This window comes from Borostomias antarcticus (assembly GCF_949987555.1).
Source record: "Borostomias antarcticus genome assembly, chromosome: 5".
Classification (NCBI taxonomy): domain Eukaryota; kingdom Metazoa; phylum Chordata; class Actinopteri; order Stomiiformes; family Stomiidae; genus Borostomias; species Borostomias antarcticus.
In genome coordinates this window covers 10089932-10102191 of record NC_140238.1, presented here as the reverse complement: position 1 = coordinate 10102191, position 12260 = coordinate 10089932, and the positions used below count along the sequence as shown (strand labels likewise).

The window sequence follows — 12260 nt, the reverse complement described above, 5'->3', positions numbered from 1 at the left end:
TGAACAATGATTGTTGAAGATGAGGTCTGAGGAGATTACATTTTGTTCTGTCGGGTGTCTGAAGAGGATCTTTACTGTAGCCGACGCTGTTCAACGCCAGCGTCTTTTTGGTTAATTTCTCTCTCCTCCCTGCTTTTCATTTTCTGCATCGATAGCTACTTGATTCTAGTTTTCTGCTGTCATTTATCATTAGCGCAGAGACACATTTCAAATATTTAAATGTGTTCTGTGTTGGTTTTCCTCTGCTGTCACCGGTCCTGAAACCATTTTTCATCGCGGCGTCTCTGATGGAGATGGCATCACGCAGTCATCCATCCCCTTCACTTTTCTAATAGCGACGCCCGCAAGGGAAAAAAAGTAAATATGTGGCTGTCTAACTATCAGGAAATTATACAATTTGTTTGTTGACAGCAAATATTGATTTTAAGAGTCTTCTTTTGTTTAAAAAACCAGCACATTATTGATTGCGAGTCCAAACATTAAAGGAGGAGAGGACAGGGGGAGATGGGCAGAGCAGATTAAAATGCATGAGATCCAAAGTTAGGCGGAAAAATGCTGAGGCGGGCGTTTGAGGGGGAAGGCTCGACGCATGGTTGAGTTTATGCAAGCCTCCAGTCACTCTATGCGCCGGGGCACCTGGGAGATCTGCATAGCGCACACCTCCGGACGAGACCCAGAGAGCTGGGGGAGAGAGGCCGGCGCGGGGGGGGTCAGGGCGAACTAACATCATGAACCCTTCTGCAAACGGTACAGTTGTGGATACTACTGACCAGGTGACATGACGAGATACCGTGATGACGACAGAGGGGGGAGGCGCTGTTATTTTGGGGTGTTGTTCACTGAAGCTGTGGAGATAGCAAGTGCGTCACTAAGAAGGAATGACAGGAATATGGAGTGTGTGTGTGTGTATGTGTGTGTGTGTGTGTGTGTGTGTGTGTGTGTGTGTCTGTGTGTTTGTTTGGAGGGATGGAAAATAACAGAGTGAGCTTCCTTTCAAAAAGGAAGAGAGGAGTTGGATGGGGAAAAAATCAACAAGCAATCATAACTTTAATTCATTTCACATATTAATGAGTATGAAAGAGTGGAAATGTCAGCAGAAATGCAGTCATACATGAAAACATTTAATGCGTTTTTGTAGATTCATCTTATCCATTAAATTAAAGTTTGTTCAGACTCTGTGACGTGTTGAGACAACAGAAATAAGATTCTGTGAACTGAAGCAGACACGTCCATATTTAAATTAATTTAGACTGAGTTAACACATTACCTCCCTATAACTATAGTTAACACATTATACTGTACCTCCCTTTAACTAAAGTTAACACATTACCTCCCTATAACTATAGTTAACACATTATACCTCCCTTTAACTAAAGTTAACACATTACCTCCCTATAACTATAGTTAACACATTATACCTCCCTATAACTATAGTTAACACATTACCTCCCTATAACTATAGTTAACACATTATACCTCCCTTTAACTAAAGTTAACACATTACCTCCCTATAACTATAGTTAACACATTACCTCCCTATAACTATAGTTAACACATTATACCTCCCTTTAACTAAAGTTGACACATTACCTCCCTATAACTATAGTTATCACTTTACCTCCCTATAACTATAGTTATCACATTACCTCCCTATAACTATAGTTAACACATTACCTCCCTATAACTATAGTTATCACATTACCTCCCTATAACTATAGTTAACACATTATACCTCCCTTTAACTAAAGTTAACACATTACCTCCCTATAACTATAGTTATCACTTTACCTCCCTATAACTATAGTTATCACATTACCTCCCTATAACTATAGTTAACACATTAGACCTCCCTTTAAATAAAGTCAACACATTACCTCCCTATAACTATATTTAACACATTATACCTCCTTTTAACTAAAGTTAACACATTATAACCCCCTTTAACTAAAGTTAACACATTATACCTTCCTATAACTATAGTTAACACATTACCTCCCTATATCTATAGTTATCACTTTACCTCCCTATAACTATAGTTAACACATTACCTCCCTATAACTATAGTTAACACATTGCCTCCCTATAACTATAGTTAACACATTATACCTCCCTTTAACTAAAGTTAAGACATTATACCTCCCTATAACTATAGTTAACACGTTGCCTCCATATAACTATAGTTAACACATTATACCTCCCTTTAACTAAAATTAACACATTATACCTCCCTATAACTATAGTTAACACATTACCTCCCTATAACTGTGTATACTTTTATGGGTTAAAAAGGTATTTCTTTTCCAGTGCACCCATCTTTGCACTGGCATTTGGATTATTCCTATAGGCCCAAAATAAAGATGATTATGATCAAATTAAATGATGTAATACCAGTGCATTTATTTTAATTCAATCATTGGGATAGATGGGAGGGATGGGATAAATGGGAGGCTTCATGTCCCGACTGGCGCAAACTCCAGGAGTGGAAGCGGCCTCCTGGGAAGCATCAAATCAGATCAAACTTTATTTTAGGGAAGCAGGCCTACATAAATATTAAATGAATACATCCTTATAAAATACAACAACATATGCCGGATACAAATTATTAGTTAGTTACTAATTAATAATCAGCCTAATTTAGAAATGTACAGTATAGGCCTGGGGGAAAAGTGCCTGAAAAAAAAAGTGCCCAAAATCATTTGGTCGAAAAAAAAAAGATGCCTGTCAGTCAACCGAGATTTTCTTTGGTTGAAGACAGCCCTAGTCAGATACCTCCCTAAAATGTTGGCACATTTCTAACACTGGTGCTATTTTTGTGACAAAATGCTGTGCTGAGTGGTGCATGGAGGTATGGTTGAGCGAGCGCAGAGGCAAGCTTTGAGCGCACACAGACCAAGTAAGGAAGTGATCACAGCCAGTGTGCGTATATAATATATATTATATGGACTTTAGCAGGCATGCTGATAAAAGTTTGTTGAGTACAATATAGCCTAGACTTTCCTTTGCTCAAAAGTTAAATAAACAAAATTATTTGAATGCATGTGCGAAACATCTTTGTGCGCTCAAAAAATCCCTTCAGGAAATTTGGGTGCAAAAATAACACCATAAACACCAAAAATAACCTGACTGTGCTCCATAATGTGGGCTACCATACAGTAGGTTATGATATCCAGGTAGAAATTGCGTAAATTAGCTGCCCTTTTACCCACCAATTGTATGACCAATGATCGAACGGCATTTCCATCCACATGGCTTTTGTTTACAATTTCTGGACAGTTTGAGTATTGGCCTTTATGAACGCAAACTGGACCAGTTGGAAAATTTAAACAAGGTATAATCCTCCCTATAAAAACAGACCTTTAGGTGTGAACGCGACTTGCCTCAGTTAGACTTTCTATCCAATATGGAGTTAGACTTGTCTCAGTTAGAGTATCTATCCACCATGGAGTTAGACTTGCCTCAGTTAGAGTATCTATAGACCATGGAGTTAGACCTGCCTCAGTTAGAGTATTTATCCACCATGGAGTAAGACCTGCCTCAGTTTGAATATTTATCCTCTTTGGTATTAGACTTGCCTCAGTTTGAGTATATATCCACTATGGAGTTAGACTTGCCTCAGTTAGAGTATCTATACTATGTGAGTTAGACCTGCCTTAGCTAGAGTATCTATCCTCTATGTTGTTAGACCTGCTAGAGCAGGGGTGGCCAACCAGTCAGAGACTAAGAGCCACAAAAATTACTTTGGTACCACCCAGAGCCACACCATATATACCAGCGTTTCTCAACCTTTTTTTCAGTCACCACACCCTTCAAAAGTACTTAAAATCTCAAGGCACCCCAGTCTAAAATAAGAAGAAAAACGTTATTGTCCATTAAATATACATTTAAAGTTTATTTATTCAAAATTAACACATACAACAAGATATTTTCTGACATAATATATTTTGGACTGGGTTGGGTTAGGCTGGGCTGGGTTGGACTGGACTGGACTGGACTGGACTGAACTGAACTGGACTGGGCTGGGCTGGGCTGGTCTGGGTTAGGCTGGACTGGACTGGACTGGACTGGGCTGGGCTGGGCTGGGCTGGGTTAGGCTGGACTGGGCTGGACTGGGCTGGGCTGGGTTAGACTGGACTGGGCTGGGCTGGGCTGGGCTGGGCTGGGCTGGGCTGGGCTGGGTTAGGCTGGACTGGACTGGACTGGACTGGACTGGACTGGGCTGGGCTGGGCTGGGTTAGGCTGGACTTGGCTGGGCTGGGTTAGGCTGGGCTGGACTGGGCTGGGTTAGGCTGGACTCGGCAGGGCTGGGTTAGGCTGGAATGGACTGGACTGACTGGGCTGGGTTAGGCTGGACTGGGCTGGGCTGGACTGAGCTGGACTGGACTGAGATGGGCTGGCTGAAGCAGATGGGAGACGGGGGCAGCTATGTGACAAGTGTTTTTGACTTACCTGTCGCTCCTCAGTGGGACTTCTGGCACTCCTTGCTTGCCACAATCCTCTTCAGATTTGGCTTGTATTCCGTTGTGGCCACTCTAAGCAGTTCCTTCACATGTGTGTCAGTCAAAACAGATCTGTGCTTGGATTTCACGAGTTTCAGGGTAGAAAACACAGACTCACAAACATATGTGGATCCAAACATTGAGAGTAGCTTGAGCGCAGCCCGTTTGAGCTGGGGATATTTTTCCATTGGCACTGTTTTCCAAAACTCAATGGTTCCATCCTTCAGAACAGACTTCAGTCTGTCATCCTCCGACAGTTCAATCATCTCCATCTCCGACGCTGCTTCGTCTGTGACAAGCGGGGCTTTTAAACAGTCTGTCTCCGCACTGAAAGGATCGACGAGGAACGTAACCTGTGGCCTTTTCAGCTGTAGGTCCTGGAATCTGGTCACAAAACTCTCCTGGAGTTTTTCCATCTGCGTCGCATATTGGGCTGTCTGCTTTCTCAGGTCGGCTGATGCAGCATGTTCACTTGCTTTTTGCAGAGAGGGGAAGTGCATAAATTCTCCCTTTTGAAGTTGCGCCTTAAACAGCTTGAGTTTGTTGACAAACGCAAACACACTTTGCACCAGGTCAGGCAGCATCTTTAACTTCCCCTGCAGGCCCAGGTTGAGTCTGTCCAGATGACTCAGCATGTCGACCAAAAAAGACAAGTCCATAATCCACTGGGGGTCTGACAGCTGTGGATAGTCCTTGTTCTTCTCCTCCATGAACAGCCTCACGGCATCCAAGAGCTCAAGGAAGCGAGACAGCACTTTGCCTCTTGAAAGCCACCTCACAGTGCAGTGAAGCGGCAGGTCTCCGGGAAGGCCTTGGTCGAGTTCAGCAATCAGGTTTTTGAATTGCCTGTGGTTAAGAGCATGTGTGCGGATATAGTTGACGATTTCCATCACAGGCTTCATGACGTGATCTAAATTCAGCGTTTTAGACACAAGCTGCTCCCGATGAATGATGCAGTGGAAATTCCAAAAATCAGGAAAAGTGTCGTTGGCTTTACAGAGGCCCACAAGCCCGTTCTGAGCTCCAACCATAGAGGGCGCTCCATCCGTGGCTATTGCTGTCAGTCTCTGGATTGGCAGATTTGCTTTAGCAAACACGTCAGTCATGGTTTGTTTCACATCGATGCCGCGGGTCCTGTCCTTCAGTGGCTGAATATCAAGGAGCTCTTCTTTGATCACACAATCTTCTGAAACTGACCGTACAAATATGGCCAACTGTGGCTTGTCTTGTATGTCACAAGACTCATCCAATCCCACACTGAAATATTCGCATTTCTGAAGATCAGAATGTAATTCTGTTTCAATGGCATGGTTTATGTCCGATATTCTGTGTTCAATTGTGTGGCGTGACAATTGTACATCTGACACCATCTTTTTCAGTTTGTCATTTTCTGGAGACAAGATTTCTACAACATCAGTGATGCATGTCTTCACAAACTCGCCTTCGCTGTATGGCTTTTTAGCACGAGCAATGTTCCATGCCACTTGATAAGAGGCAAGCGTCGCTGTCTCTGCCTGCTTGTTAAATGAACGGAACAGATGGGTCTGTTTCTGTATCTGACTTTTCAAGCTATTTAACTTGTTCTGGCGAAGTTCAGTACCGATTGGGTAGTCATGGTCAATGCTAGCATGTGTTGTGGTGAAGTGGCGCTGGAGATTTGAGGCTTTAAAATGTCCCAATGATGTCTGGCATATGAGACAGAATGGCTTAGCATTACGTTCTATAAATAAAAAATCACTCTCCCACTCGGGTAAAAATGTCCTGTGTTCGTCTTGATATTTTCGTTTCGCTGCGCATTTCTTTCCAGCCATTCTTTGGTTGTGTGTAGTCTACGCTACGTTAGCTTTTGTCATGAAAGAGAATGACCCGCGCAAAGTAAATTATTTTGTTACCAAGGTGATTTGCTACCTATATGATTGGTTTGAAGTGGTTCTCACGCGACTTCCTCGCGACCTAGCGAAACGAATCATATGATTTTATGACAAATCTGCAATAAACTAAAATGGGCAGGAAGAAATTAACAGCGAAACTAGAGAGAAAGAGAGAGAGAGAAACGTTCTTATGGAATGAATGAATTTATTTTTTAATGAAAGGATGGAAGAGCCGCAAGACAACATTTTTTATCAATGGATGGAGGAGCCGCACATTGACGGGCAAAGAGCCGCATGCGGCTCGCGAGCCGCGGGTTGGCCACCCCTGTGCTAGAGTGTATATCTACTATGGAGTTAGACTTGCCTCAGTTGAAGTATCTATCCTCTACAGATGTGGGAACATAAGAATGTAACTTGACCCGCGGTATTCTAACAGGCGCTTTACGGCATTCCGCACCACCGCTCGCCTGCCCATAGGGGCGCAGTAATACTACTCATTGACCCATTGCTGTAGCTCATCTCGCACATTAGATGAGCCTACCGTTCTCAAACTCCTTGTTCTCTGTCTGGTTGTAATTTAATTATTACGAACAAAGCCTATCTATTTATAGTTTCTATCTCTGTAACTGTCGCCGGGTCTATATCTGTTAACTGTCGGGACAAGTAGAAGTTTAATACATTAGGCTGACTGAGTGTTCTCATATGGAACATGGCATCAGGACGAGTAAGATGGCTAACGGAGATGACCAGAGATGTGTTTGAAATGGTTCACTCACTCCCTATTCCCTATTACCATGGATGTATTGAGTGCGACTCATAGTGAACTACATGGGGAATGATTTAACAGTTTTGGGACACATGGAATGTAACTGCGTAAGATATTCATGACTCAAACAAGCAGACGCGCCGATCACTGATGGCAGCAGGTTGAAATATCAGGTAGTATTCAGGTTCCATGTTTAGTTGAATGATAAATCCCATATAAATGGTTGGAATTCTAATGATGTGCAAGTGTGATTTTGTCAACTTTAGTGCTGTCTGCTAATAGCAGCCTGTGAAGCTGCACGATAAGACCGTGATAGCAAGTTAGCTCACGACAGCAGCTTCCATAATATTAACGGTAGCTGTCGGTGGCTAAAAAGCAGATAGATAACTTTACAACGATGATTCCTGTAGCTATTTTGATTTTGATGCTATAAGTTCAACTTCTGTTTCTCGGGCAGGAACGGAGACAAACTCGCATTAGCAGCAAAGCAGCTAGAGGAATGATCTTAACATTAAACTGCTTTAGCTACTGCTAGCTACCGTCTTCTTCACTTCTCCTTCGGTAAAACATGACACCGTTGTGTTGTGGTATTGTGGAGGGCTTAGGCAGAAGCAGGAAGAGAAACCACTTTTGCCCCATATAAGTAAAATAATGGTCTCATAAACATTTTCGATTGTAAAATTGTGTTCACTTGTTTTAGTTTGCAAACATATGCAATTTTCTTAGCATTCCCAGCTTTGTATGTAGTTTTAATGTGAAAGATACATCTTGAATGCAGTCAAGACAAATTATTTTGCCTCTTAACTTTTGTCAAACCCCCTGGTTCCAGTCTATAGGCTATATGGATTATAGGCTATAGGCTACTTTCGTTTACAATGACGTTACCTTATGAACACAAATAGCTTAACCTATAGGCCTACATAAAAACAATAGCCTAAAACCATGTTTATTTACAATGTATTTTCTTTCATTGATAGCATGCCAAGAGTTAGGGTGAGGAAAACGACGCGCGGTCTCTTTAGCCCTGAGACCTTCAGGCAGGCAGCTCAGGAGGTCGTTGAAGGCTATATATATTATTATGATATTATGTCTAATAATACATTCGTTGAAAGTACACAGGCTGATCTACTATACGGAATTGGACCGAGGAGTGTTCTCATATGGAACTAGGCTGCACACGCCCGCCCGCGACAAGAGCTGAATTGTAGTCAGCTTTCCCCGCTGCGCGCAGGACGCGTGCGTCCCCCGCTGATCCGAGCGAGAACGCAGGCGGAATGTCGCTCCCCATCTGAAACGGCCTTGACTCCTGGAATCCCAAGGTCTTTCATATTGAAATTCTCTTGATGGTCTGGGGATGCGAGACGTGTTAAGGGAGTGCATCAGTCGTGAGCCTTGACAGTAGGCTACCAGCCTGCGCTGCGCTCAGAACAAAGTTGGATGAATGGATGGACTTATTGGAATCCTGGAAAATGTTTATTGCGCTCTAAAATCATGAAAGCATAAATGTAAAAATGCAGCAACAGAAGTAGTCTAGATGAGATGGTGGTTTAAATGAATGGCAACACATAAATTGAGACATAAATTGAGACTGGTGATAATGCTGATAATCTACAGTAGGGCCTTCCTCTGGCTGAGTTCATGGTTACAGCCATTCATCTCTTACACATGGGCCTATACAATACTTGCACAATCTACTTTGGACGTTAATCCATCCATCTATTAATCAAACTAGTGAATTCAATGGCCGGTCATGGCAAAGCACCCGCTAACGCAGGCTACCCCCCTCCCCACGATCCAGGGCTAGGAAACCGGTTCATCCAGTTTATTTGAATATAAAAGAATTTGGGGGGGGGGGGGGGTTACAATAGTCTAGTCCAGGTTCGCTGGCGAGTGACGAGCTAGTCAGATGGCGCATGCATGTGTGGACATTGTAGGCCGATTCTGTAAAACCTAAAGAATAAAAGTAGGCTACGTTCAACATTCATTGGAGTGGTCCAGTTGGATAGGCTAGTCTAATCTAAATAAATTGAGGACCTGTATTTTCAGTGTTTGCTGGTAGCGGACTGCATCGATCAATGCAATGACTCTCCATGTTTTTCAGTTTTACCCTTTTCATCAATAAAACATCATTTTTACAACCATGTCTCATTGATTGGGAAGGCATTTAGAGCTGCCGGTCTATTAGCCTACATTCGGACTCAGAGGATGACATAACTGTTTATTGAGAAACAATTGGCTATATAAAGAAATACCACAATGCATGTAGTCTAGATATATTACATTATGGTTATACACTTTATGGTAGACTGCCCTCTCGCTCGCTAAGCAGGCTACATTGTGGCTGTTTTGTTCATCGCAGAAGCCTATAGGCTACACATTAAAAACATGTTTTTTTTTATATAGACCTAGAAGGAATCAGAATATGTGGAAATTTAATTTTAGCCTATTTTAATACAATTCAAATTCTGCTTAGAGGGAATTATTTTCAACGGACATTATGACCTGAGCATAATTAATAATTATCTAAGTTAATATAGGCCTATGAGAACGCAACGCTTTTTACGATAGGCTAGGCCAGGGGTGGCCAACCCGCGGCTCGCGAGCCGCATGCGGCTCTTTGCCCGTCAATGTGCGGCTCCTCCATCCATCCTCCCAAAAAAGTTGGCTTGCGGCTCTTCCATCCTTTCATTAAAAAATAAATGCATTCATTCCATAAGAACGTTTCTCTCTCTCTAGTTTCGCTGTGCATTTCTTCCCGCCCATTTTAGTTTATTGCAGATTTGTCATAAAATCATGATTGTTTCGCTAGTGAGGAAGTCGCGTGAGAACCACTTCAAACCAATCATATAGGTAGCAAATCACCTTGGTAACAAAATTATTCGGTGCGTTTACATGGACGGTTTGAATCGGTTTCAAATAGGTTTGGAAGACCAAACCGATTGAAAATATGTAATATAAACACCTCAATCCGACTGAAATGCCCCAACCCGATTGAAATTCCAATCGCTTTCAAGAAGGTAGTTTAAACCTTTTCGAAACCGTTTGGTCCGTCATGTATACCTTGAAACGGATTGATGCTGCGTTCTGTGTTCATTCTGCGCATGCTCTCAAGACTTGACTAATCAAGGCACGCTCGACGCGTTATTATGGAACCCACGGGAGTTTATGGCAGGGCACGCCCTGTTTACCATTCAAGCGATGTGATTGGCCAGACGTCCGCGCTTGCGTGAGGCACAAAGCGGTGTTGATTTTGAGCTCTGCCGCTAGCGCGGTGCCGCTTCGCGGAACGCGCGCCGACCTGGAAATAAAATAGGATCACAGTTTTCTTTAACATTGTTAACATGAACATGTTAACCTTGCTTCAGATTAGGATCACATACCTTAATGTTAAACAAGTTAACGTTTTAGACAAGCGTCATAATAGCCTGGCCCTCGCTATTCAATAGCCTACGAATAGGCTGGTACAAGACGCCTTTTATAGGCAATATGCCTAATAATTAGTCATCTCGCCCAATTTGCAATCTCGATTAGTCAGTAAACTAAACTGGACGGTTTGTGTGTTCCTCTACTAGGAGGTCCACTTGCTAGATGCAAAACTAATAAATAACATGTTCCAGATGTAGCTTGTTTAGTTGTATTCCTATAATTCTCAGTGAATCATATTCATTCAAAAATATGGGGGATGGACATGTGTAATTTGTAATGAATAACTCTGAACTCAAGACATTCAAGAAATTGAGTGTTCAGTGCAACACACGTTTAGTTCCACACAATAAAATGTAGTGCAATGTAGAACAAACCTGTGCAATACATAGGTTGTGTAGTTGACACAAGAATACTTAATTTGTCTAGAAGAACATGCATCGCCAGACATAAAATAACCTTATAAACCCACCAGAAAAGGTAAGCATTTCAGAAATACATAACACATTTCATTATTGTTTATTAAACACATAAGTCTGATGCTCTGTACTGAATGTTGTATGTTTACTTGTTGTCAATGTCTTATTGTTGTCGGCTTGTTGCAACTGTGACACTATGCCCAAGACAAATTTCCCTCTGGGACAATAAAGTATATCTCATCTCATCATCAACAGCATGGACAAAATAATTAAAGTAAATAAAACACAGGATTCCCCCCCAGCAACTAAAAACACAGTATGAGACATGCCAAAACCAAGGGAGAGGGTCCAGGCCAGGAGCAGGGGCGAGCAGAGCGGACCAGGGGCGAGGGATGAGGGTCCGGGCCAGGAGCAGGGGCGAGCAGAGCGGACCAGGGGCGAGGGATGAGGGTCCGGGCCAGGAGCAGGGGCGAGCAGAGCGGACCAGGGGCGAGGGATGAGGGTCCGGGCCAGGAGCAGGGGCGAGCAGAGCGCACCAGGGGCGAGGGATGAGGGTCCAATTATCCTATGAAACACAACAGAGTCAAATGAAACAAGATAGGCACGAATGCATGTGACAAGGGCATTTCGTTAATGTATGTGTGTGTGTGTGTGTGTAATACTACAAATAGAACCCTTTCCACAGCGGTCATCTTGACCGAAAGCCAGGTAAACCTACATCCTGTGAGCCAGACTGGCACATTGATTGATCAACACATGGACACAGACTGATTAACATTATTAATGACACCGGTGTCAGTCTGTTTCACAGGATGTAGGTTTACCTGGATTTATGTCAAGATGGATACTGTGAAAAGGGTCTTTTCTAGAGTAGGCTGTATTTTATGAGAAAATAAACAGTTTATCTAGAGAGAGAAACCTTCAGAGTAGGGAATTCCGAGATATTACTCTTGGGACTGGTGCAGATAAACTTCTTTTGACAGGGCCTCTCACCGAGTCTTACTCTCAATTGTCTGAGGAGAAAAATCATCATTTTGGACATAACGTTAGTAACGTTTTTCATTTGCATAACGTTACACATGGGAACGTTATCAGATTTAGAAAGGGAAAAAAGACAATGGCGAGAACTAAAGACAGGTTCACTTAGCTAATGTTAACGCTAGCTAGCTATAACATTAACTAAACTTCAACCAAGTTTAGCAGGACTAATAAAGCGACACTGGCGAATGACAACTCTGGGCTAATATAATTGGCTTTAATGTTACTGATTAAACACATAGTGGAA

General features: G+C 42.6%; 1 protein-coding gene across 1 annotated transcript in view; it reads right to left on the bottom strand.

Moving 5' to 3' along the window:
- Positions 1-12260, bottom strand: part of akap6 (A kinase (PRKA) anchor protein 6) — a gene marked incomplete at both ends in the record, with an annotated part of 122696 nt that overhangs the window by 27515 nt on the left and 82921 nt on the right. The window lies entirely within an intron of this gene.